We start from the raw sequence: 26,640 nt of genomic DNA, 5'->3' as shown, positions 1-26,640 counted from the left end.
AAATGGGAGGAGGGGGACATTTTTATTTATAATTCATGTTTCTTTGCCTGAAGTGACTAGAGGCATCGAAATCCAGAGAATAACTGAAGGAGTAAAGCAAAACTCTAAATTTAATCCATTAGTACTCAAGTTTAGATTTCATGCACGGTTGCGATTTTATCTATACCAAAAGCAATTTTTGAAAGGAACATTTGAAAATTCAGTGAATCCTTATCTGTTAATTTCACAGGTTGCTCAGAAGCAGGGACTTCAACTTTTTCCTAAGAAAGCACTAATGAAGCACAAATACCTTCAGCACTCAGGAGACCCATGGAGGATAGAAACTTCAGGATGCAGAGTTGCAGTAGACCAAGAGTGGTGACTCACCGGCCACCCAGCTGCAAAATCAGGAACCATCAAAGGCCCAGTAAAGCTCTGCACTCAGTCCCTCCTAGAGTGAGAATGGCAGAATTATGGCATAATATATCACAGCAGCCTAAGGAGACTCAACTCCTACTCAGACATAAAAGCACACAGTGGGAAAAGTGAATTCCAAATAAATCATGTCATTCAGTCACTATTAGCACATGATGAGGAATGTCTTTGACTATTGTTCTCTGGTTTTATAAGATGCTAACATAGCAAGCCATGTATGAAATGTATGGAAACATGGCAAATATTCCAGAATTCTAAAGTCATCTCAATTTTATTTTTAAACACAAATTGGTACTGATATTTTTGCAAACTTTTCTCCACAATATACAGATTCCTTATTTCCAGAATGTAAAATGCCCTCCTAACACTGAAGCAGTAGCTCCTCCCCACCACACTGTCTCCTTGTATCTCAGTTTATCTTTATGCAACAACTACCATGTTCCCAGTTTAAAGCTAGCCCAAAATGTTTATAGAAGTATAAACTGTGGTCCACACCCTTGCAGAACTCACAGGCTAGCTACAGAGACACCAGCTAGTGACACAGAAGACCAGGGAATTCCATTCTGTATTCTAGTAGGTTACCTAACAAGAATTCCTTTACCTTCTAAAGTTATTGAGAATGGGATGCATCGTGCATTTGACAGGGTATCAACATTGCAATTAGCATCATTTTTTTTTCTCAGTGGTACTAGGTAACAGTGGTTCATTGTTCATTGATGGAATTTTAGCTTCCATAGAAGATAGCAATGGGAGGCTAAAGTAGCCCATCCTGATCCATGGGAGCACAAAGCAAAATGCTCCTTGAGGGGTGGGACTTGGTCCAGTGCTTCCCTGGTGCTGGGATAGAAGAGGACATTCTCCCTCCTTCCTTCCACAGTCATGGTGCTTAATCTGTTCTTTACCATCTTTTCCCTCCCAGATGCCCTGCCCTGCTCGGGCTGAGCCCATCCAACCCTTTCTACCCAGTCTACTCTCCACCCTGTGACCCTCATATTCTGCATTTTGTTCATATTTACTGAGTATGAAGGACAAATAGAAATTATATATTTTAAATTTTGATAGAATTTTCCATTGTGGAATGATTACTGTGATCAAACTAATTAACACACCATTGCTTCTTCTTTTCTATGGGGCGGCAAGAGTACTTGGGAACTACTCAGTTTATTTCAGATAAACAGGGACAATATCAATGCTACAGTCACATTGCTGAACACAAGGTTTCTAGTACATGTTTGTCTTATACCTAGTAAGTATATTACTTAATTATGAAGCTAATAACATCACTCAAAGTTTAAAATACTCCAATGTCACCTTATCACCCTGAGGTTAAATTAGAAACTATAAGAAAACAAGACATCACAATCTGAAATCTGGCTAATTTTCCAGTCCTAATAGGTGCCACCTCAACCCTGCCCAAACCCACCACCGATCCCCTCATTGTGCCCACAATGCACCACACTCTCCCCCTTCCAAGATTTCCAGTATGCCTGCCTAGAGTTCCCTAACCCATTCCCCGTGCTTTTCTCTTGGTAAAAGCTCAGCCAGCTTCTTGGACTTTTAACTCACACTATGTGGCAGAGACGACTTTCCACAGGTTCGTTTCCTCCCCTGGGGAACATGGCTTCCCACTGCCAGGCTCGGCCATGCACTTGTTCTCTCATGCGTGCGTGTGAGTAGAGTAGTGGATGGCTATTGTGCCTAGCCTGGGTACCTTGGGATCGAGGTGCCTTCCTATGCTTCCTGTTCTGTTGGCTGCATGCCAAGAGCTCCCAGGTACCAGGAACCAGAGCCAGACACTGGCAGCACAAGGAAATAAGTCTGTTGACACTAATTACCTTGGGCTACTCTCTTGAGATTTGGGATTTCTTTATTTCAATGCCTACTGTTTCCTTAATAGTGAGATAATGTATAATCGTATGATATCTTCAAGATAATCACAGTCTCAATGTGGAATTAAAAATTACATTGACCAGACATGCCAAATCAATGTAAGGCAGTCTCCTGGATGGGATTCCAGAATAGAAAAAGGACATTAGGTAAAAATTTAAGGAAGCCTGAAAAAAATTATGTACTTTAGCTAATAATAATTTGTCAATATGGGTCCGTTATTTGTACCAAATGCAGCACAGCCAAGCAAAATGTTAATAACAGGGGAAATTGCAGGGGAAGTGACTCTATTGAAATGGTTGAGTCTGCACACATTTTCATAAATCCAAAACTGTTTGAACAATAAAGCCTATTAATGTACAAAGTTCCAGCTAATTTAGATGGCTAAGTTCTATAGATCTACTCTACAGGATTGTGCCTGTAGTTAACAACAAGGAATCATTCAATTCAAAATTATCAGGGACATTGCTCTCCTGTTGAGTACACTTCCAACACCCACATCTGCATAGGTGTACACACCAAGCCACAGGGACACCTGCCCCTGCCTGTACAGGTGCTGGAGATGCAACTGTTACTTGGAGGTGGTGATGGCATCAACAGGTGATTGGCACACCCAAACTGTGTGTATTCAACATGTGCAGCTCCTTATATATCAATTGTACCTCAGTAAAGCTACTTTTAAAAATAAATTTAAACAACTGCCATCATCATAAAAATTCACATTTATTTGATGCACAGTCCCACCTTGCACAGCATGAGGACCTGTTGGGGCTGGCCTCTTCATGGGCTCAACAGGGCAAGGGGTCGGACTCTAAATCCTTTGTCCCCCACCTTGAGTAGTTTTCCCCTGTCCCAAAGGTCCTGACCCCACGGTGGTCAGGGAAGCCGTGGGTCTCACCTGATCAGCACTGATGCTTGATGGCTCATGGCTCACTCTTGAAGGGCCTGAGGAGAATGCGAAGGTGGCTCTCTAGTGGGCATTTTAGTGACCATCCAAACAGCACAGCCTTGCTCAAAGAAGGCCACCTCTCCCACTTCCTGCTCCAATTCCCTTGGCATCTGTCCCTGCAGAAGAGCAGGACCACACACTACTCGGGTCTTCTTGTCCCAATTAGCTCGCATCCAGGCCAATATGGCTTCTGTGGGTGCAGTGGTGGGATGCCTTATTCCCCTTCTTCTCCAGTGAAGCTTCCCACTGAATGGCCACCAAGGCCTTGATGTCTGCAGGGAAAATCAATGCCAGGTACCTGTGGCCATGCCCACCTAATGGGCCGATTCGCCTGGAGCTTTGTAGGTGGCTCTGGAAGGTCACATCCTCCTCCCTACACTTGCTCTTTGTGTGGAGAGGGATGGAGCTCACAGCACAGCTCTGCATAAACATCCACTAGGCTGTCCCCACTATCCCCAAAGTACCTGAGGCTCTGATGAATGACTATGCCCAGTGGGATTGTCTTGGAGTAAACAGTTTGTGGTAAAAAGAGAAAGAGATCTCAATATTGAAGATACAAATCAAAAGGAAAACCACCAAAATTAATTTTCTAGCCCTCTATGAAACAAAGAGCCATGTCTATATTCACAGAGACTCAGGAAGCTGAGTCAGGATCACAATATCAAAGCCACCCTCAGTAGTTTAGTGAGGACCTAAGCAACTTAGCAAGAACCTATCCTAAAATTAAAAAAAAATAAAAAAATAAAAGGTCTGGGGATGTGGCTCAGGGGTTAAGCACCCCTGGGCTCAATCCCCAGTAACCCCCTGTCACGAGGGGTCAAAATTTTGACATATGCAGTCAAGGAGAGAAATAAAGAATGTCCATGCACTTCTGCCCCTTTCAATGCTTTATTCACTCAAATTACTCAATGCAATTTCACTCTATAGGTTATTAATCAAGAAAATGACAATCCTTAATTCTAGGCACTGCAATAGACATAATAATTCACAGGAAACAATTCTATATTAATTCTAAGCACTGCAAAATGCACTTAATCATGATAAGCTAATGACAGGCATTCCCTCTGGATGCTATGTTCAAAGGTTTTTAAGTCTTAGGCTTTGAGTCCAGCAGATGCACACTCACTCAGACTGCAGTGATCAGGTCTGGAACCAAGGCAAGCTTTTCCTGGCATGAAGTGGGAGACTGGTTGAGAAGTGGGCCATAGGAAGAAGTCACGGCTGTTACCAAGGCCCAGAGGAGGTGGTAGACTTTAAGACTGAAGAGGATCATGCAGACGCCCAGGAAATGATGACAAATGATGCACTAGCAGTTCCTCATCAGGCTTTCCAGCTTGAGTGCATCCTTTTTTGGGGTGGCTGAATGCCGGTTCATTTGCTCTATCATTTATACTAAATTTGGGGTGTTTTTTTACCCCCCCCATTTCAATCCTTATCAGACATCACCAGATTTCTCAGTGACATCATTCACCCTGGGGTCAGAAACATCTGGTTTTGTGGTCTCCACCCTGATCTTACCTTTCCCTCTTATCAGGCGAGGACAGCCTGTCAGGGGCTTCACCCTCTTTATCAGGGTGAGGCAAAGGAAATTGTTTGAGGCCATACTGGAGGGATTTGTGAGTGTGCCTGGTGAAACTGCAGGTTTTTTAAAGTGGAGTTGCTTAGGCTCAGGCCTAAGGCCATCCTTCCTCCTTCCCCCCCAAAAAAAGTGAATTTGTTACTAATCTACTTACCATAAAAACAAGTTGAACAGGGGAGTAAGTAGAGCAGAAAAGGAGGGCAGCAGCTAGTCCTGGGACCTCCTGCATCTTACATTGTGGCCTGAGGAGGAGGGTGGGCTGGATTCCCAATCCTTGCCCCTTGTCCAGAGGTCTCTGCATATGTGCAGCACATCTCCCACAGCTGCAGGTAGTGGGGAGGGTGCAGGCAGGTAGAAAGCGTTCAGCATGAGCAGCTAAGTCCACTTAAGAGCTCAGGTGGAAAAGATGCCTCCTGGCCCCTGGGGAAGCCATCTGAACTGCAACTGCATGACCCCTGCCTTCGTAGGAGGCACAATTGAAACAAATAATTCCTCATATCTAATGGCACAGCTCAGTGGGCGGGTCACTGCACACAACTGGAACACCCTGGGCCCACAAGGTCTCCTGCCATTCCTTCAGGCTCCTCTGTGTGCTTTGCTTTGTTATGAAAAATACTTAACCAGACAGCTGTCCTCTTAACATGTTTTAAAGGGCAAAATGCCACATTCTTAACTGTGGGCAGCTAGGGTGCAAATCTCTAGGTCTCACTCACCTGGAATACATGTGCCCATGTAGCTTTGACCAACACCTATTTCTCACCCTCACCCCTGGTGACCACCATTTATTCTCAGCCTCTATAAGTCCACATTTCTAGATTGCCCGTGTAAGTGTGGTTGTGCCAGATTTCTCTGTGCCTGGCTTATGTAATTCAGCACAATGTCCTCTAGGTCCACCCAAGTTGCTGAAAGTGCTGGCATCTCCTTCCTTTTGGGGGTTGAATGATAATCCACAGTACACCTGCCAATTTGCTTAGCCATCTATCCATCCACAGGACATTAAGATGGATTCTGTCCCTTCTTATTGTGAAGGGTGTTGCAGAAAACCCATGAGTATAGACGTCTCTTCCATATGCTGATTTCATTTCTTTTAAATATACACAGAAGAGGGCTTCCTGAGCCATATGGTTGTTCTATTTTTATTCTTCCAAGGAACCTCCACACCACTCTCCATTGTATCTGCACATATTTGCACATTTGCAAATCATCTGTGAGTAATGCTTCATGGGAATTGAGGAGGTTGAAGGCGGTGAGTCAGACACACACTTCCAACCAGAGAAGTTGTTAGAGGAATGGCCATGTGACCTGTAGCCCACAGAAAATAAGCTCAGTGGCCTTGGAGAGTGGCACGGCCATGCACAAATCTTATGGAAGGTGAAGCTCACAGCAGAAGTACACAGTACATGTGCTTTGGGGGACATCAGGCTGGAGGTTTTGTGCAGGTCTGCCCATCTGCCTGAGGATCTATAAGAGAGGCCTCACCAAGTTTCTGTTCTCCCAGTGCTATCATTCTAATGCCCTGAAATGGTTTCCTGGTGACATCTGAAGAACCTGCCATCAGCTGGACACAGCACTTCCTCCTCCCACCTGCTGCTTCTCATGCTGGCAGTGACAGCCTCCCCCGTGTCCATGAGTCCTGCAGTGGACCTGCTGGCCACCTAGCAGCTGTGTCACTGCCATTTCTGCAGATCAATGCCTAATAAGGACTGAGTCCAGAAGACCCAGCCCCTCCACTTTTACCCAGGATGCGATTAGAACATATCCAGGGCTGGATGATTCCCTGAGGAAAGTTGTGTTCTTCTGGCTCTAAACCCAGAGGGATATGAGGCTTGAGCTGCTTCCATGAGGGAAGAGCCTGTCAGACCATGGGACACACACAGCAGAAGGCAAAAATGAAAGTGAAGATAAACTGTACCCTGATGAACCCCTGGATGCTACTGGGTCTGCAGTTAATTCTTCCCCTGAATACTACACAAGGTATTACTCCTTATTGTTTGTCTAAACCTGTTTTAATTGGATTTTCTGTCATTTGCAAATGGAAGATAACAAACTGATACATTTCATAAACTCAGGACGATATTTATTGTAATTTTTTGGTTTTCTACTATGTAGACTAGCATCTCTTTCCCAGAAGGAAGGCAGGAAGAAGGGAGAGTGAATATTTGATGGAAGGTTCTATGTAGGGCATGATGTAATGTGGGACATGTTGTATCAGAAAAGAGGAAACTTAACTTGCTGGCTGCTACCCACTTCCCAGTCCTGGGGCCACATGTGGCTAAGAGAGCACCTAGAGATTAGCCAGAAGGCATTGCCATGGGTTGTGATAAAGAATCAAACCACCTCTAGAATAGGCTCAGAACACTTCTGCCCTCACGGACAGGACAGCTTGTTTCTCCCATTACTGCCTGTAGAATGGGTATAGATGCAAATTATCCCCACCCTGCTGACCTTTACCCTGATTGGTGCTGACCTTTACCCTGATTGGATCCTGTACATTATATTAGCTGTGTGTGTTTTCTCATTAAACAAGATCTTGCTTTGACTGTTCTCCCTGGTGCATCTGATTGTCCTGTGTCTTGGTTTGTCCCTGTCTGGGCATGCTCCGCCAATATCTTCTGCAGGTCAGGAGGGAAGAGGGGGCTAAAACCTCCGACAGTTCTAGCTGAGCAGTCAGCCTGAGAAGGGAAGGGCAGACATTGATGATCTTACCATTGCCACAAAGAATGGCCGCCTGCACTCTGATTGGGATCACTCATGAAATAAAGTGGGCTATTAGGCTTATCTGTCCCTCCCATGGCACTCTAATTAAATAATCACCTTTAAAAATCTTAGTATTTTGAAATAAAGTAATTTTAGTTAGAGGGAAATTTCATGGACAAGTGGTGTTTGATAAAAGAGGCTGTGTCAAACTGATTTGCTGGAAACCCCTTTCTAAAACACCTAACATGCCTGAGATTCCATGCCTCAGACCTCACCTGTGGTCCAGGAAAGAGGGCTGCTGCCCCAGTATGGGGGACTCTCCAGCCACAAATAGACTAAGCCTGAAGACAAGGGCCATGGTACAACTTACCCCTGAAAACTGGGCTTCTTGAGGGTTTGGGCACACAGAAAAGTCACTGTAGGGCCACTGCCAGATCTTGCTTCTCCTAGGAAATGTACAGTAGCTGCAGGTGCAGAGACAAACTCCAAATCAGGCAAAAATATCTCAGTCCACAGCTCCAGCACCTCAGGTCCACAGAGGAAGCCCTGGTGGGCCTGGAAGATCCTGACCTTTTGTTCACAGAGGAGAAAGCAAAGAGCTCACAGCACTGGAGGGCAGAACTCTTTAAAAAAAAATCTGAAATGTTTGAGCATCGTTTTCTTTTGAAAAGGCCAATAATCAGAAATACAGATGTGGGAAAGAGAACAACAAAGTGATTCCTAAATATGAGCATATGCCACTTCCTATTAAAGTTTGAAACAAACTATAAATAAACACAGAGAAGCAGAGAGGGGTGGGGCAGGAGGAGGGAGGAAAGGGGAGGCTCGGGGCCTGAGTTGGAGCAAATTATCTTTCTTGCTTGTGGGATTATTGAAAATGAAGCCCACTATTGTGTTTAACTCTGACGTACTCATAAAGAAAAAAAAATTAAAAAATTAAAAAAGCAAAATTCCAACTTCAAAGCAAAACCAAAAGCAGTGCCTTCCTTGATTTCCACCTGCATTTCTCACAGAGATCTGCAAACCTGGAAGTGCCACAGCCACTGTGGCGGGTGCTAGGGGATACCTCAGAAGCCAACCCATGTTGCAGAGGTGTGCAGGAAAAGGAACCCTGAGACATTGCTATGGATTGCCCTGGAAACTGCTGAGCTAAACACTAGGCCAGGCAGAGGTCCTGCATGCCAAAGGGCAGGAGGGAAGACAAAGGACAAGACCACAGTGCTTAGTACCTGCAGACCACAGTATGACCTTGCAACTCCCTGCCTTTGCCTTGTCACCAGGCTCTCCCAAGATTCTCAGTCACCCTTGGGCACCACTCGGTGGGGCTAGCTGAGGGAAGTTTTTATGAAAGCCTCAGGTAATCATTCCAGAATCCTAGATGCTCTGATGTTTCCATAGGTGATTTTCTTGCAGCTAATCCTTGGGGTACATCCCCTGGGTGGCCATACCAACACCTTTGGACAGCTTGGACACCTGCAAATGGTCATACTGGCAGCATCTGCTCCCTGTGGCTGCTAGAAAAAAAACTGGACTCCCTGGGTGCCTTAAAGACTCATCCTTTGTGTCCTGGAAGACAAAAGACTGAGAGAGGTAACTAGGCCATTCTCTTGGGACACCTCCAGGTGTCATCCTGTGCTCTCCCAGCTCCAATGGTGCCTGTAGACCTTGAAGCCTTTCCCTCCCAGCTGCCTGGCTCCAGCCTCCACCCCATGTGTCCTTCTTCACCTGGCCAGTCCTCCATAAGAACATGGTCATCCTGCATTGGGGCACTCCCTGCTGTATTGTGACATCACCTTGACTAACTCTGCAACAACCTGATTCCAAGTCAGCTCATATCCTTTCATCAGGGGAAGCATGTCAACCTACCTTTAGGCAAAGACACAACCAGCTCACCCCAACCCCCGGGGTCCACACCCAGGCTCATCACCCTCAGAGTGTTGATTCGCTCCATCTCTGGGAGCTTCATGTGAGCCAGCAATGGGTGGGACATGGGTTGAACTTCTCCCTTCTGTAACCTGTGGACCTGACCAGCACACCATGTACTGAGCTGCAGGCCCTGTCATGGCAGCCTGAGTTCTGGGTGCATCCTGGTTCTGCAGGCCGCACAGCCCTCACACTCCCCTGCAGTCCCCATTTAAAGGAGCAAGGGAAGGGCCACCTCATCAGAAGTGGACATGCATCATTTCTGCCCTCACCTCAGTTCAAGAAGCAGTCCTGGTCCCAGTGGGCAGCTGTGAAGGAGCCAAGCTTATTCCCCAGAAAGAGAAGGGAACAGATAATAGCTGAGCATTAGCATGTGACTCATCCGCATTGACCTCTGGCCCTGACCTCCAGCAGGATCTCTGGATCCCTGGGAAAGGACAGGGCCTTAAAATGGAAGGAACCTGGTCCCTGCAAAGCTGCCTCCTGCCCAGCATGTCCCAGCTGGCTGGCTGGCCCTGCTCTCCAAGGATCTGCCTCCTGCCCAGCCTCTCCCAGCAGACTGACTGTCCCCGTCCCCAAGGAGTTGCCTTCTGCCCAGCCTCTCCCAGATGGCTGACTGCCTCAGTCCCCAAGGAGCTGCCTCCTGCCTAGCCTCTACCTGCAAGCTGGCTGCCCCTGGTTGAAGTGACAAACTGCACTACAATTAATTTCCATGGGCCATGGCTATCAAGACTTGAACGTCATCCTTGGTTCCAGTCAAGTTGTTTTACCTGAGACTCCCAGGCACCTGGCCTCTAGAAGCAACATTCTCTATACAAAAGGCAGCTCCTGACTGCAGAAAGAAAAAAAAAATAAAAAGTAAAACCCTGGAATCATAAAAAGGCTCATCATCCCCACACCTCATGTCATTAAGGTATCTACAGTTCCTGGTGTCTCATTTTAGCCAAAACATCCTCTAATATCTGTAAGACTGTTGGTACTAATTTATGAAAATTCTCAGGGAAATGGGTCCCAGAGGCAAGAGAAGAAACTATTAAACACCAGCAATAACCAAAATTCTTACAAATGTCTTGTGAACCCCCAGTCAAGATATGCATCGGATCCATTTTATTACCTTACCCTATCAACTATCAAAATGTTTTCATATTTAAACCCTTTCTTATTGAAGAAAACCTTTTCTTTCTTCTTTATGGGCCATTTGCTTTATTATGTATTAAGCAAACAAGAGAAAAATCGATCTGACATTGATTCTAATATGTGATTGAATGTTCATATGTGTGAGTTTAGAGAGAGTTTCTCTATCCCTGCAGCCAGAGTGCTTCCCTCCCACCAGCTGCACAAAAGGTTGTCAAAAACAACTTTATAACAGATCCTTCCTGTGGATAAAATTCCTAATTTAATTCTCATTTTAATCCAGAGTTTCCCCTACCACTTCCTCCAATGGCAATAACTAAAATAAATATATTGAAAAATTGAAATATTGGCCACACACACAAAAAAATGTTTTTAAAGAAAAGTTGGCCACACTGCTAATGGAGTTAATATTGTCATTTATAAGAATGGGTCCCAGCTAACGCAGAAAGCCACTACATCTGATTTTCCTAAACTCTCTGCTCACTGACCCTCTCTATCGAGTGAGGTGGTAGTTTGGGTTTCTGTGCACAACTCTTGAGGTACTGCATAAGTGGACTGTGGACTGTGGTGTCCTGGAATCCTGAAATCCCACCTTCCAACTGAAGAGATGCAGGCTCTCTAGGACTGACCAGTTCTCAGAAGAAATGCCTCAGGTTGGGAAATGCAGACTAACCCCCAGAGCTGGCCCTGCTCCCTCTGGCCCCCTAACAGCTGTTCCATGCAGTCCCAGGACTAAGAATCCTCCACCGTATCATCCTGCCATCCCCTGGGCCTACAACCAAGATGTGAATCTTCTTCATCTGGCTGAGGAGGACAGGCAGGCCTAAGGGACAGGCTGAGGGATGGGCTGAGGGACAGGCTAGCAGTGGACACATCCCAGATGTCACCCAGACCCCAGTTTATGGATGGTGACTAGCATCACCCAGCCAAAGGTGAGGTGTGGTAGCCAAAAGGCCAGTCCTCACCACAGTGACAAACTCTTTTTGAGCACCCTTGAGCCTGGAGAAGACAGTGCAAGAATAGCACTTGGCTCTGCATCTGGTCTGTGGTGTGATGGGGTTGTGTGAATTGGAATGGAAGATACTCTAAGGAGCCCACCATTATTTTTCATTCTGTCATTATCTTGGGAACCTGTGTGTGAGCCACTGTCTCTAATTCAGAGCCAAAAGTTGGGTGAAATTCCTCTTCCTGATAGGAAACCAAGTACAAAACTGCTTAGTATTATTTTTTGATACACACTGATAAGAAACCCTATTATTCAAAAGGCTCTGAACACACAAAGGAGCTTTTTGTTTCCCACAGCTCCTGACCATCCCTGTGGGGTCAGGCTGAAAGCAACCCTGTGTGAGAATGGAGAAAATCAAAGCATTTGACTCTGAAGCCTCAGGGATTCTGAAGGGAAAAGAACATCCATCCCCTCCTTCAGGTCTCAAAGGAGGAGAAGGCAATACATAGATTATGAATGTCCAGAGCTATTGGCAGAAACAGATTTTAAAAAAATGATCATCAGCTTTGATCTGCTATCTTCAATACAGCAGATGATGGCTATTAGATAAAGATGCCAGGCACAGCAGCTGAGTGGTGACCCTGTGCTCTTAACCAGTTTGGCTGTTTAAGCTTTCATGGATTAAAAACCTTTTAATAATGTCTGCTGAGAAGTTTTCCTTTCCCAGAGCAATTCACGCATGAAAATCATTGTACAGCCATTATCCAAAGGCTACTACAGTAAGATAATGACCTTGGCTTTCTAAAATTGGTGAAAGTTATAGATCATGCCCCAAACAGTAAATGGTACAGTGTTGTTCAGTGACTAGCAGAAGTACCCATGTCCACCGAGGTGCCAGGACCCACAGACACATACTGCTGCCTGCCAGCTCATGCAGGGGTAGGTTTTTCCTTTGTGACACTCAGCAATGTCTCAAAGAAAAATGGCCAAGGGATGGGACAGAAGGCAGCCAGGGTGGAGGAGCTGAGAGGGTTTCCCTGACTCCAGTGGAAAGCAGTGTTTGTCATGTCTCCATGTAAATGAGAACTAAAACCCCCAAGACACACACAGTGCTGCTCGCCCTGGGGACTCCTCAAAGCATGGGTCCCTAGTGGAGAAAGAAGTTGCCTTCCACATGGCCACCTGTCCATGTTGCCTCTTTCTTGGACCTAAATGTTCAAAGTAGGTACTGCTGTGTGCTCTCCCAGGATCTGAACCTGTGCTGGGAACCTGCCAGAAATAGCCCAGCCCTCTCTGCCAATGGACTCCTTACCATGGACACAGTGTAATTCCAGCTGCACTCACCTTCCTCCCACAGTCCCTTCTCAGCCTCCACAGCCTGGGTTTGTCCCTCTCTCCTGTGCTCAGCATCATGTTCCCATTCTGTCTCACTGATAGGTATCCAACTCTGAATCAGAAATCTATTGAAAGTGTCCCTTAAAGATAGTGCAATTGTGTGCCCAGGCCTGGGACCAGCAGCACTTTCTGCTCCCCACCCAAGGAGCCACCTACTGCATCCGGAGTGCATACAACCATCAAAACCAGGGACCCATTCACTAGCAAATTGGAGCCTACAAGGGCTGCTTGTGGGTCCCCCATTGGAGAGAAACCTGATGTCATGGCAGACACAGGACAGTCTTCTGTCCCCCACATCCTTTCACAGGTGGGGACAGTGTGACAGCACAAGAAATGCCATGCCACTGTGGAAGATGGCATGGGAGTAGCAGAAAAGAAAAGAGCATCCCGTGACTAATGTGGAGGTGCAGGGGCAGAGACTAAAATGTGTCATTTCATCATCCTCCCTGAAGTCGCTGCTATTGTACCTATTGCCACTTTTTAAGCCGCCTCCACCATCGTGAGCCAGAGCACCATCACTCCTCAGTGCCCAACTTGTGTGCATCATCACCCTGCCACCGGGGAGGTGAGGAGGAAGGAAGGGTGGTGGAGCCCGTGCTCTTGCAGCGGGGTCCGCTGGGAAATGTAGTTCAGCGCCAGGTCGAACTCCTTCCGCATGGAAGGAGTGGCGCCCACCGGGCAGAGGCACAAAGCCGGGGCAACCATTTACTGTGCTTCTTGCATACAAGTAAATACACCCAGTGCTGTACACAGACGATCACATTTACTGCTCACTGTAGTTTTATAAGGTGGATTTTAAAGTTTCCCCTTATAGAGAAGAAAGCCAAGGACCAGAAGGTTTTGAGTCCTCCAAAGTCCAATAAGCAGAGAGGGAAAGCTAGAATTCCAGCCCTGTGAGCATGGCAGGAAAGCCCTTGTGTCTGAAGAAACACCGTGGACTTTCAATAATGCATCCATCTCTGTACACTTAAAAAAATAAATTTTCTTTATGTAGTGTAAAGGCTTTTAGAGGCATTCTGATAAAACAGGTCCTTTCAGTTATTTGATATATTAAATGCATTTCTGCTCCGGTAGTTTCATGTTAAGTGTTACCTTTCTCCTAGAATACTTTTATTCTAGTTATTACTTGTAACTAGATTTGAACTTATGAGATTTAAAATATTTTTTTTGTTAATTGTACTATATATACTCTGTCCTGAAACTTCCTTCTCTACTTTTGACTCTACCACCTTCTCTTTATTCTTCCAGGTGGCACTTAGACCCTCCCCACTTGCTGTCATATAACCATGATGATGTTGAACTTCCTTCTCACCTGGTTTACATTAAATTACACTTATTTTATTATGGTCTACTTATAAAGATTATTAGTTCAGATATTTATTCATATAGTTGCCTTTAATAGTTAATATTTAAGGATAAACCCTAGTCTTATGTGTCCCTGTGACAGATGAGAGACCCAAGAGCCAAGGAGTGCCCAGAATCCCACCACACAGAATCCAACCCTGTGCCTTGGCCCTTCCTGACCCCTTTTATTACTGGGCTAGACTGGCTTCTCATGATTCTAGCCTCCAGGACTTTAGATCCTCAGCTGTGAACCCTCACAGCACTGCATGAAGCTGTCATGCCAATAATAAAGTAAAGACCTCCACCAAGAATCATCTCAAGTCTGCACTCTGCTCAAAGACATAGATATACTGAAGATGGTGGTGCTTCTTCGGATATTTTCTGGGCACTCCTGCTATGGGCTTTAGTGACATAAGGTGAAAGGTACTAGGTCAACCCACGGGGCTATCTTATATACTTGGAGGTGTCTTGCTCAGAAGATATTTACTCTGGAGGAGCTTCAAAGTCTCTTCAGCACAAGAGTACACTAGCTCCCCACCCCTCTCCTTCTCAGTACCAGCCTGAGACACTCTGTACCCTACTCTAATGTCCCTTTTGGCCTTTGCCCATGCTATTCCTTTGTCCTGAAACTTCCTTATCTACCTTTAATTCTACTACCTTCTCTTTGTTCTTCCAGGTGTCACTTAATTCCTCCCCACTTGCTGTCATATAACTATGATGATGTTGAACTTCCTTCTCACCTGGTTTATAAGTGGGGAGGGGCTTAGTGTGTCTTATGTGAGGTTTATGAGGCAGTAATGAGGGCTCTGGTGTCCTATCAGGATCTCTCTGTCCCAGGTAGGGGTTGAGATGGCAGATAAAATGGGAGCATGAAAAAGAAGAAGTTAGAGTCACAGGACCATGAATAATTCCATGACACTGCAAAAGGATGAAAGTTACCCTGGAATAGTCCCCTAGTGCTGAGTGATGGGGTATCTTTCTCCAAGAGAACATATGCACCATCCTGTGAATGCCACTAACTAAAACACTACCATGTTCCTTATTTTGTGCCATTGAAACTCAAGACATTGCTAAACCATCTGCTGTGGTGCCCAGAATCACATTGTTCTCATTTTTTATCTTCACTCTTGACTGATGTAGGTGCTAATTCTTCCTAGGGGGTGAGATATGACTGTTCACAGTACAAGGATCTCAAGCTGGGGAGAGCTAAGCAGTGAAGCGAAGGTATTTCCAAACAAAAATGATCATGTTCCTGTAGTCCTTTAAGTAGGTAAAATTAAAGGCTTACTTGAACAATAAAATAAAGAGAAGTTAAATAACTTATATAGAGATATATCGATGAGAACACTGAGTCCCAGAGATCTTGCAGTTGAGAGAGTCAGGTATCAAAGCCAACTCTCAAATCAGAGGTCATAGGGTTAGATTCTGTTTTATCTTGTCTTAGTTGAAGTTCAAAGGATCTGAGTAACTTAATAAGGTCACCTAAATAGTGTTGGATTATATCTGCAATTTCAATCCAAGTCTTCTATCATCTTTTCCAGCACAGTATCTAATTAATGCCAGTAAAATTATTCATAATCAAGTGCTTATCAGAAATTCCATCACAAACTATGGGACCCCTGGCATGGCAGAGCATTAGTATTTTTAAATACTTTTGTATAGAAGGATATTAATATACCGTTTCTAGCACTTTACCCACTGCCCATGCCTGTAGATATCCTCAATAGAGAGATTCAATGGGAAATATATTCTTAATATGGAAACTTTGTAAAAAGAGAAACAAGTCAATGGGACAGAGAGGAAAAAGTTTTAGTTTTTCTCTTTAGACAATATATTATGGTTTGATCTTTCCTGGCTAGTAGATAATGTAGGTACTTGAATTAGATTGGCAGATGAACTAGGTTTGCGCAAAAGGTGTTTCTGCAAAACAATATTGTTACATCTTATTTATTTTCAAGGCACATTGTGACTCTTTAGTAATAAGAGCAAAATCCAGAACCCATGATCTATGCAGTCACAATATAATATTCTTATACTTAAAACTTCTAGACTATGTTAGGAATTATTGTGAGCAGAGTTGGAAAATGAGAAAAATGGAACACAGATTTTACTCTGTTTTCATTAGTAGGATTTATAGAGGGGGGAACTGTTATTTTGGTGTGAGGCCTTGACATTCTGGTAAAGGACATGATGAACCTGAATCCTCACTCATGGTCCCTTGGTCTACTGGCTGCACTAATTTTTCTTTATCTATTTTGCTGTTTCTTTTGCTTTTCCCCAACCTCTCATTGTAGGATTTATTTCTTTAGAATTAATTCTTGCCAAGTGTGGAGGATTATGCCTGCAATCCCAGTGGCTCAGGACACTAAGGCAGGAGAATTGTGAGTTCAAAGCCAGCATCAGCAATGGCAAGTCCATAAGCAACTTAGTGCCTCTAGATAAATTACAACTCAGTGCCTCTAAATAAAATACAAAATAGGGCTAGGGATATGGCTCAGTGGTTGAGTCTGCTGAGTTCAATCCCTGGTACCAAAAATATAAAAGAATTAATTGTATATCTCCACATCCTATTTTTGTCTCTCTGTATTCCCCTTCATACCACAATTTTCAAAAATTCTAACATAAAACTTCCTCTGTTTTCCCCTTCTTACCACCAAATAGAGCCAAATTTGCAATCTTTATCTTACCCCATTTCCAAATTTTTAGCTTAGACTCATCCCTATTTTTACAATAAAAAGCTCAATTTTTCCTTTTGCTTATTTAAAATTAGTCAGTCACTATATCTCCCTAATCATTCTACCTACTTTTGCATCTAAATTTCTCTGTTATACTTATGATACTCCAACAAAATTTTCATGTCTATCCCTGACCTAACCATGTATTTATCTCCTATAATTTTTTTTCAGTAATTCAATAATTGATTCCTCTAAAAAAGTGTGTAAAAATATATAGCTCTCATCCACAAGTTATATATGAATGATATTTAAAATGAAGACATTTTATTATTGTTTCTTTTTTATCAAAGTATTTTAGTATACTGTACCAGCTCTATACTATAGTTCTTTTTTTAAATGAACTTCACATATTTTTGTAGTCTTTCAAATTGTTTGCTATATATGAAGGAAGCTCACTGCAAAATGCTTTAAGGAAAAAAGAAAACAAAAGAAATTCTGAACTTCCCACAAATGTACAGCTTTTACATTTAAAAAAGTTTCTGAAAAATACATACAAGCATGCTGGACAATCCCACCCTTCTCCCCTCCCCACTGTCCCTTTTTAGTTCAAACCATGGTTAAGAGTTCTGATTTCTAGAGAATTTCAAAAATTAAAAAATAAAATAAAATAAAATAACTTTTCACTCTGTAGCAAATCCAGGGCTTGTACATTTCATATTAATTCAGTAAAAAAAAAATCACAAGTAAAATAGTGCATATTTAAGGGAAATATTATACAGACATTTTCACACAGAAGTACATAATAAGATTTTTTAAAAATCTGTTGCAATTCATTTATTTTTGCACAAAAATGTAAAAATATGTCACCATTTTTTAACTTAAAAAACTTACATAATTAAAAGACACCAGATGAAAACTACCCTTTGCTGCTGTTTAAAGTTTTTTGTCAGTTTTTTTTCCTGCTGAGAATTGGGGAATTCTCAGCAGGAAAAAAAGCCCCTGCATTAATAACAGCCCATTAAAAAAATCAAAGTTCTGAAAAATTCTGGGAAAAAAGCAACCCCAAAGTAGTAAATGATTACAAATATCTACTTTAAAATGTGTCTTCTAACCAAGATAATTTTATACAAGTTTAAAATCTTCATCATCTTATGCTCTTCAAAAGGCCTTGAGAATTTTCCTTTCTGATTAAGAAAAAAAAAAACAGCATTGCAATATTTTTAGTCAATTTTACACTGTACACATTAGATACAAATGGTTTGATATACCAGATTTTTTTAACCTGTACACTGTGAAAGTCTACCCCTCCCCACTTCAATTGGTGACACAGAGAACAAAATTATCCATTTACAAATTATTTCTCTGCTTTCACATTCCCGTAACTTTTTACATATAATTCTTTAAATGTTAAATTATTTCAAGAAAAATACTTTTATAAAATCATATCAATTATTACATTTTTTCCTTTTTTTTTCCTTTTGTCAATAACCGGGACGTGGATCTCTCCTGGAAGAACTTTTAAAATCTGCATGATTCTCTCCACAAATGAAAAGAGCTCAAGCTCTTGTCAAAGTGGCTCCAGGAGACCAGTCCATGCCCACTACCACCCTCAGACAGAAACACACAGCAACACAAGGGTTAGAAACAAGGTCTCAAATACAACCCTCTGTGCCTGGAAAGAGGAGTCATAAAATACTTCCATTAGCCATTAATGTTTTAAAAAGGCATTTAAGAAAAAAAAATTCCCACCATGAAGGTTCAACTTCAAGTACTAATTTAATGGTTAAGTTGTAATAGTTCTTTGAAATAATATTCCTATGGTCCAGAAAATATTCACCATATTTATAACTGATTTTATGAGCAAACGCTTTCCACTGTGATATGGACATCAGTCCCTTTTGCTCTAATGAGAGGAGAACACTGGCTTTTGATAAGAAGTCACTAGAAAATATATTTCCATTATGACTATATAAAACTAGTTAAGGTACTTGCCTCCACGGCTCTGGACAGAGCCCAACTGCCTTGGTATGAAACTGTCATCCTTCACACAATGCAGGCCGCACTGAGCATGGCAGAACTCCTAAAACCCAGTGTGTTCTTAACAAGATCTACTGCTGTGTGATCATGAACACATGACGTTTTAGGCATGATCTCCCAGATTTTTTTTTTCACTCTTTTTCTGTACAACTGAGTGAGCACCACAAGTGGACAGGAAGGCAGGAAGTATGGTCCTGGGTGGCTGGATTGCATGTGATCCAGGACAGTTCATTGTACTGCTCCAAAACAAACCTTAAAACATCAGATGTGGTCTTGGAGTCCAGAGGGTGTGGAACCCATTGAGAATTCCTGGCAGGGAGAAGTTCATCTGACGGTGCTACAGAGATGTGGTGATGAAGTGAAGCCTTTAGGAAGAGAGGGCACTGGTTCTGAGTCTGGGGACATGATGACCAAAAACCACTGGGAGAGATTCTCAGCTTTGACAGTTGACACAAAATACCCAAGGGCCAAGGGTTGCTGCTTGAGCCCCTCTGGTGCCTCTCTTGAGAGAAGACACTTGCCCTGGCTCAGACTGTGCTGGAAGTGAGAGCCCACATCAATTCCAGAAGGAGAGCCTGAGGAGAGAACTGGGGAGGAGTTGGGAGAGGAATGGAGGTTCCCAGTCATTAATATGCCAATGTCATTGTCCATATCATCTGGAAATGGAAGGTCAACAAACATATCATCATTGTTAGGGCTGAACCTATCCTCATTGGGATAGTTTGCTGAGCCACCTGGATGGTTGATGATGCTGGGAACACTAGGATGTACAAGATGCATCTTGAGGCGTGTGCAGCTGATAAGACTACAGGTTCAGTGCAGTACTTCGGCCCAAAACAGAGCCCATTGTGACAGCATCTGGCATCACTACAAAGGACCCCTGGAACTCCATGGGGGGCTCCACATATACAGCACACATCCTTGAGCTGTTTGCTGATTGTAGTGAACATTCTTCAAGGATGATACTCCAAACTTTAAGCTACCCATTGCCAAGATGCCCAAGTGTTCCAATCACAACTCTCCAGGGCAGTGATATCATTTGCACAATGCCTATGCACCTTCCAACAGTTTCTGCAGTCCAATCTTTGTGCAGATATTTTACTCTTCTGTGACCTATTTGGTAAAGCAATATTCACAATGCAAGTCTCTAATAACTCCCCATGGAGGTCAGTGCAGGAAGCCAAGAGCCAGTGGTTTTCATGGGATAGACAATAGTCCATGAAGAGCAAGTTGTACTTTGGGCTGGCCTCACCAAAGTTCTGTCCAAGCTCTTTCTGCTTTGATTTGTCTTTGATTGGGCACAATAGAAAAGGAGGGGAGTAAAGATGGATTGGACTGGGCTGCTCAGGGTTCTTGAGAGTCATCTCAATGCTGGCTGCAGGTCCAAATCCTGTGAGGGATTTAATGTGGATCTGTGTGGGCAGAGGTCACCTGCACTGGCAGTACACGGAAAATGCCATGGACTTCAAGTATTGATTGTAGAAAACTTGTTTATTCTTCACTGTCTGAAGCATGTACTGGCAAGGCACAATCTGGAGAAAGAAAGAATTTCTCATATGCTCAGATAAATTATCCAGCATTTCTGTGCAGCAGCACATCAAACTCAAGAGCCAGAAGTTTCCAGAAGTGGAATCTTCCTCTGCAGTGTAGGTGAATGGGACCACCATGTAAATGACAACAGCAGGAGGATAAGCTTGGCTGTCTGCATAGTCAGGCTCTGCGGGAATTCCTATTCTCTCCCTTTCTGTAACACTTTCTTGTCCATCCTGCATGGGCTGGGAGAAATTCTGCCCAAGATCAGTGTTTCCACAACAGCCCATGTTCCCTTGTGTTCTGTCAGTGGCACTGCCCCCAACACTGGGGTTCTGCCCTCTAACACTACCACTGAGTCCTGAGGAAGAAGTAGTGCTCATCTGGTTAATACACAGAGCAGAAGCAGATGATGAGACTGGGGGCACAGAGGAACCATATGTGGAACTACTTGTTGTGGAGTTTGTAGAACCACCACTAGAGGTGAGATTGAATGCACTGCTAGCTGGGGGAACTGCTGATCCTGAATTTGAAGCTAAAGGCCTAGCATTCCCAGGTGGAGCTTGTCCTTGTGTTGCTGCTGGTGGGGTCTTGTATTTAGTTAGTATCAATAGGCTACTGTCCAGCTGCAGAGTGGCTAAATTAGGTGCTAGTTGATGGTGGCAAACTTGTGCATAAAGTCTGAGTCTGGAATTATTGTCATTGTCCTCACTGCTCCAAGTCTGGTTAAACCATTTGCTCACAAGCTTATCTGTCAGATTCTGTGCCACGGTCTTTCCCATATGCATGATGCCATCACATAGCACTTTGCAGATGAGCTTGTGCTGCCCAAGCCTACACATCTTATATACAGCACTCAAGTCCCTGAAGAAAGTTTTGGCTCCTTTGAGCAAGGCCTAATTTTCTGTACACACCACAATATAGGCAACTTCACGGTGGCCCCACATGGGTCCAACAATAGCCTTTCCCAAAAGGGCAAGGAGAATAGAAAGATGGTCAGGAGGTCCTTGTCATAGCCTACTAGCAGGGTAGGGATGGGTAACAGCTCAGGGGATTCTTCTGAACTGTAGGTTCCACGTCCCATCATCTCATGGAATTGCTGCCAGGTGAGTGTTCCCTGCATGTGCTGGATGTTCTCCAAGGTCCTTCCTGTGTGCTTCTTTTGGATGACATCTTGGAGAAAGGGCTGCAGAGACAACAGCATGTGGACCACATCCTGAGAGGAGAACATGCTGATGTCTAGCACATTGCTATGAGGCCAAGAGTGAACAGTGGCACTTCTCACCAGAGCTTCATCCACTTTCCCACCAGTGGGATTATCCACATACTGCCATTCCTCCTCCAGTACATTAAAGAACTCTGTCCAGTAATCATTGTTGTCTGCCTGTACCCAGTCATAACTCCAGCTTATACAGGGAAGAGTTTGGTGACTGCTAGAGGAAATATAGTCCAGGAAACTCAGAGAAGCAAAAGATTATGTATGTCAATTCTGAAGGAGAAGAAGGCATATGGATGTTTCCTGGGATTTTCTGTCTCCCTCCATCTGAGGAAGAAACTTGGTCTGACACATCATTAAACACCTCTCTGCAGCCTGACCAATATGAGAATTCTTCCCCAAAATATCCAACTCATCTTCAAGGAAGAGTCCCAAATTGTAGCCAAGTTTGTGGTTCATAATCACATTAAATCCACAGGTGCAGATGTACTGGTCCTCATTGGAAGAATCGGGAATGTAGAGGCCAACATCTGCCTCTTTGATGTTCATGTTGTAGGCACAGGTGCAACAGCAGTCAAAGTTTCTGTCTTTAAAGATATTAATCACAGAATCTGAGAGAATCAGGGTTACACAAAGACTGTAGGCCTCAGCAATTGGCTGCATGGTGGCAGGCTCCACAAAGTTAAGGCCCATGTGGTAGAGGGGGTAGAGGCTGGTGACCCCTGATCAGTGCTGTAATATTTACAGACCCTTGACCACTGGCAGTACCCCCAACTCTGGGAGTTCTTGCAGTTCTGGGGGTTCGTGGTGTGGGGACAGAAAATTGAGGGGTCGCTGGAGATGGGAGGACTCCTGCCCCACATTGCTGGCTGGGGCAGTGATGCTCAGCATCTTCAGCATGTTCATCTGTGGTGTTTTCAGATAATCTGGATCTTCTAGGCTCCCAACACTAAGCACATTAGTGTAGCCATCCCTAATGAAAGTGGCTGCAGGGGGCATGGGCAGTTGTTCAATTTTAGGAGAAATTGCCCATGAAGGCCAAAACAGACAGGCATCAGGTACTTTCAGAGGTAGCAGGCAATGGCTCAGCAACATCTTCAGTGGAGCAAACATGGAAGATCCCACAAAAGGATGGAAGGGTGGAACTCTGTGCACATATGAAAAGTCCTTTATTTCCTCAGGTTTGGTACTTCCTAATCCATCTTCTACTTCCATTTTGAATTCTGTGAGGTGTGTTGAAACTATACTGACCATAGGACTCTCCATCATGCCTAATGCTGACACTGTCTCTGGACTGATCCCATCTTTATGATCCATCACAGAAGAAAATGAAGGATGCTGTTCCAAAGATGGAAGAGTGGAGAACATCCTTTGAAAGTCTGCAACTGTTGGTGGGTATGGAACAGCAGTTCTTCCATCCCTCCCAAGAGGTTGATCTTCCCTTCCAACCATAGGCATTTTTGATGATTGCAGTGCAGGTGATACAGCCCCAAGTTCATCATCATCAGAATGATCAAAGATGTTGTCTAAGTCATGCAGGGAAGGTGCCAACTCTGTCACCTGCATAAGGCTATTGGAGCCAGCTCTGCCAGCTGCATTATCTGGCCAGACATCTGTTTTAGTAGAAGAACTGAAAATAGACATGGCATTTTTCCCATCAGGCACCGGTGTGGAATGACCTGGTGTAGTGACATCCTTGGAACCAAATCCATCCTCTGACTTATTTTTTTTTTCAGGGAATCCTTATCTGTCCCTTGTTTGCATTTCTTATTTGCTGTGAAGATGTATTTTATGTTGCCATTTTCAAAGTTATATGGGTCATTGACTTGTCCCAAACTGTCTCCAGGTTGCTGTGACAGAGGCAATGGGTCAAGGAAATGGAGTGACTGCATCTGGGGCTGCTTGACTTGCCAGATTTTAAACTATTTGTTAGGTTGTGCAAAGAGTCTTTGCAATGCAGTGCTCTCTGAGTTCACCTCCATTTTTGAATCACATCTCTCACCCTGGAGCACTGGAGGCCTGAACTCAGCATCATCGCTGGCTGGGAGATGAAAACTATTACATGATTTATCTGATTACTCTGGGTTTGAGGGCTTAATCCCACAATATAAGGCTATCTTGCTGATCTCTGCCATTAGAGACAGTCTTTGGCCTCCAAGGACAATTCTGTAATCTAATGTAGATAACTGCTGAAGTTCTAGCCCATTTCCATAGAGGGCTGGATTCACAGGGACAGATGGTGGGTCCAAACTTTCTGTTTCCTGACCTCATGGCTGAGGGCTGAATGTTGGTGGCAGAGGGGAAATAGGGGAATGAGGTAAATCCATAGAATTCAGAATCATTTGCTTGCTTGTATTTCTGGAAGGCACAAACATTTGCTTATCATACTTTCAACTGCTATACACCTCTAAGGAGGAGTCCATCCATGCCAACCCTATCTTTTGTCCTGGTGTATCCTGTTTCATGCATAACTCTTCAGCCACAGAGGGCCTATGATGAAATGGTATCATGGATTTCTTTTGCAACTTATCTCCTTTTTCTTGTCTTTCTTTTATTTTGTGCTAAGAAGAAGCAGGAGGTGGTAAAGATGAAGATGATAATGGTCCTGCACTGAACCCTGGTTGAGACATTGTGGGAGGTCAACTGGGTCCTACTGCACACTGTTTTAAAAGTTTATGCCTGGAACAAGAATAGCTGACTCTTTGGGTTGGATCCACAAAATCCCAGGTAGCAGGGTTGTTAGCAGGCTCTTCTTCAAGGGCTGGAGTTGACATTTGGCTCCTCTTGGACTGGGTTCTGTTGAGGATGCATTCCTTCCAGATTCGATGAACCATATGATTGTGGAGTTTTGAAGGAATCTTCTCCAATCTCTTTGGACTGTGCATAGTTACCATCCCCTGGTCTTGGGAACCCAGATGACTGGTAGCACTCTGCATATCTCCACTCCTGTGATAGCCTGCTATGGAGAAGTGGGAGGGGTCAGAGGCATCCCCCAGTTACTTGGGTCCTTCACCCTACCAAGTAAGTATATTATCCACATATTGTATACACACAAAATAAATATGAATAACAAAGTCTTCAAATTTGTAATTACTACATCCATTCACTGTAAGAGAAATAGCAATTAGCCTCCCAGAGACATAATATAGATGCTTAAAGGATGTAATTGCCCAATTAGTATGACATTCTACTGTGACATTTTAAATGTTTTTACTTCGCATTTTTGTGATGCTATATACCGTTTCTTTTAAAATGACACAATTATCTCCTACAAGCAAATAGTATGCTATCCGAAAACCAAAATGTAAATCCTTAAATTTGTAAAGATACAGTCAAGCAAACATATAGTTCTTCAAAATAGGGAAAATAACTTGTTGGCCTCGTAGAAAAAAATAAATCAAAGTAAATTATTCTATTGGGGTAACATTGTACTTTATGCATCCTGTGTTTTCTAAGAATGAAAAATTTCTTTAACTCCAATGTAAAAGCAATGTTCTACCTGGACAATGGGCTTTTCCAATGGTATCCCTGAGTGAAGTTCTTCTGTCTACCTCACAATATTCATTTCCTTTCCACTGAACTGGCAGCGGGGGGATGGGGGGAGAGGGCAGTAATATTCCTGAAATTTTACTTTAGAATTTACCAAAATAATATGATTTCCTTTCAACATAATTTACTGTCTGAGCTAAGCTGAATCTATATTATTATTTAATGAGAGTTCACTGTATCATAAACCCATTAAGTCTATTTTCTCAATTCTTTCTGCCATCGAATTTGCCAAGTGGCTATAAATTCTATAGTAAAGATTTTTAGAAAAAGTCATTAAAATATTAGCTAACTACTTAAGTTCTTTTTTTTATTGTTGTTTCTTATAAATTCAAAATTTAGGATTAAAAACTAAATCAGTGTTTTCTGTTTGTTTGTTTGTTTAAATCAAGCTAGAAATGTGCACCATGGGGCTTCTTCCTACTTTCAGCAATTTTGAAGCAGTTTTTTTAAAGGATTACTCTTTTTGGGACCATGAACGTATCAGAAGCAGAAATATTATGTCTAGACACTAGTGTGATCTCTTTCCTTTAGGGTGTTTTTGAATACCCTCCTCCAACTCACACCAACATGGGGTTGACCAGATATCCAAAGAACTCTCAGTCCCAGACCAGTAGATTAGAATTCTAGATTATTTTCTGAAAAGCAGATAGCTCCTATTATCTAGTATGTTATACATTTCATAGGATGACTTGAAATTGTAACACTGAAATAGTGATAACCTATGATATGGGGTTATATCAGTCATTTTAGACATGGGTCAGAACCATTTTCTGATTTAGAGTCCACAAATCAACTTGGATTAACAGTTCCTAACTCTTGCCCTTCTTTGTTTTTACATTCCAGTCTAAAGGGATTCTAACACACTTTCTTATGACAATATCATTGTTATTATGGGTCCCCACTAATGATATGCATGATAGTCAATTTACCAGTTTTGTGGTTCCCTGTCATAAGCCAAGTAGTCCTCTTCATATCACAGGCAAGATTTGCACTTGCACACTTTACCACTATAGCCAAGTAAGCACATTTGGGAGAGTTATTGCAAGCCAGGAGTTTTGGTGACTTAATGCATCATGATACATCATGATATTAGTACTGACATATAACCACCAAAAAATGTGCTGACATAAGTAAGAAAATCTTTTTTGCTTCAATACAAACTACTTTCAAAGAACAGTTTTTGTGATAATAACAGTGCTGCAATCATAACTCTATTAAGAGACATGATATTAGGCAGGTATTATAAAATCAACACATGAATTTGTGATTAACAATAGTGCTGACATTCTTTCTTATAATGAGAGGTGTGAAATTAGCTAGGAATTGTGAATGCAACTACAACCAAAAGTAGGAATGGGTTTATGC

At 43.1% G+C, this 26,640-nt stretch overlaps 1 pseudogene; it reads right to left on the bottom strand.

Annotated features, from left to right (window-relative positions):
* Positions 1-19,111: 19,111 nt before the first annotated feature.
* On the bottom strand, positions 19,112-24,766 carry LOC125614839 (annotated as a pseudogene).
* Positions 24,767-26,640: the final 1,874 nt, after the last annotated feature.

Source organism: Marmota marmota, unplaced genomic scaffold, assembly GCF_001458135.2.
Source record: "Marmota marmota marmota unplaced genomic scaffold, marMar, whole genome shotgun sequence".
NCBI lineage: Eukaryota > Metazoa > Chordata > Mammalia > Rodentia > Sciuridae > Marmota > Marmota marmota.
This window is presented reverse-complemented; position numbering and strand designations above follow the sequence as displayed.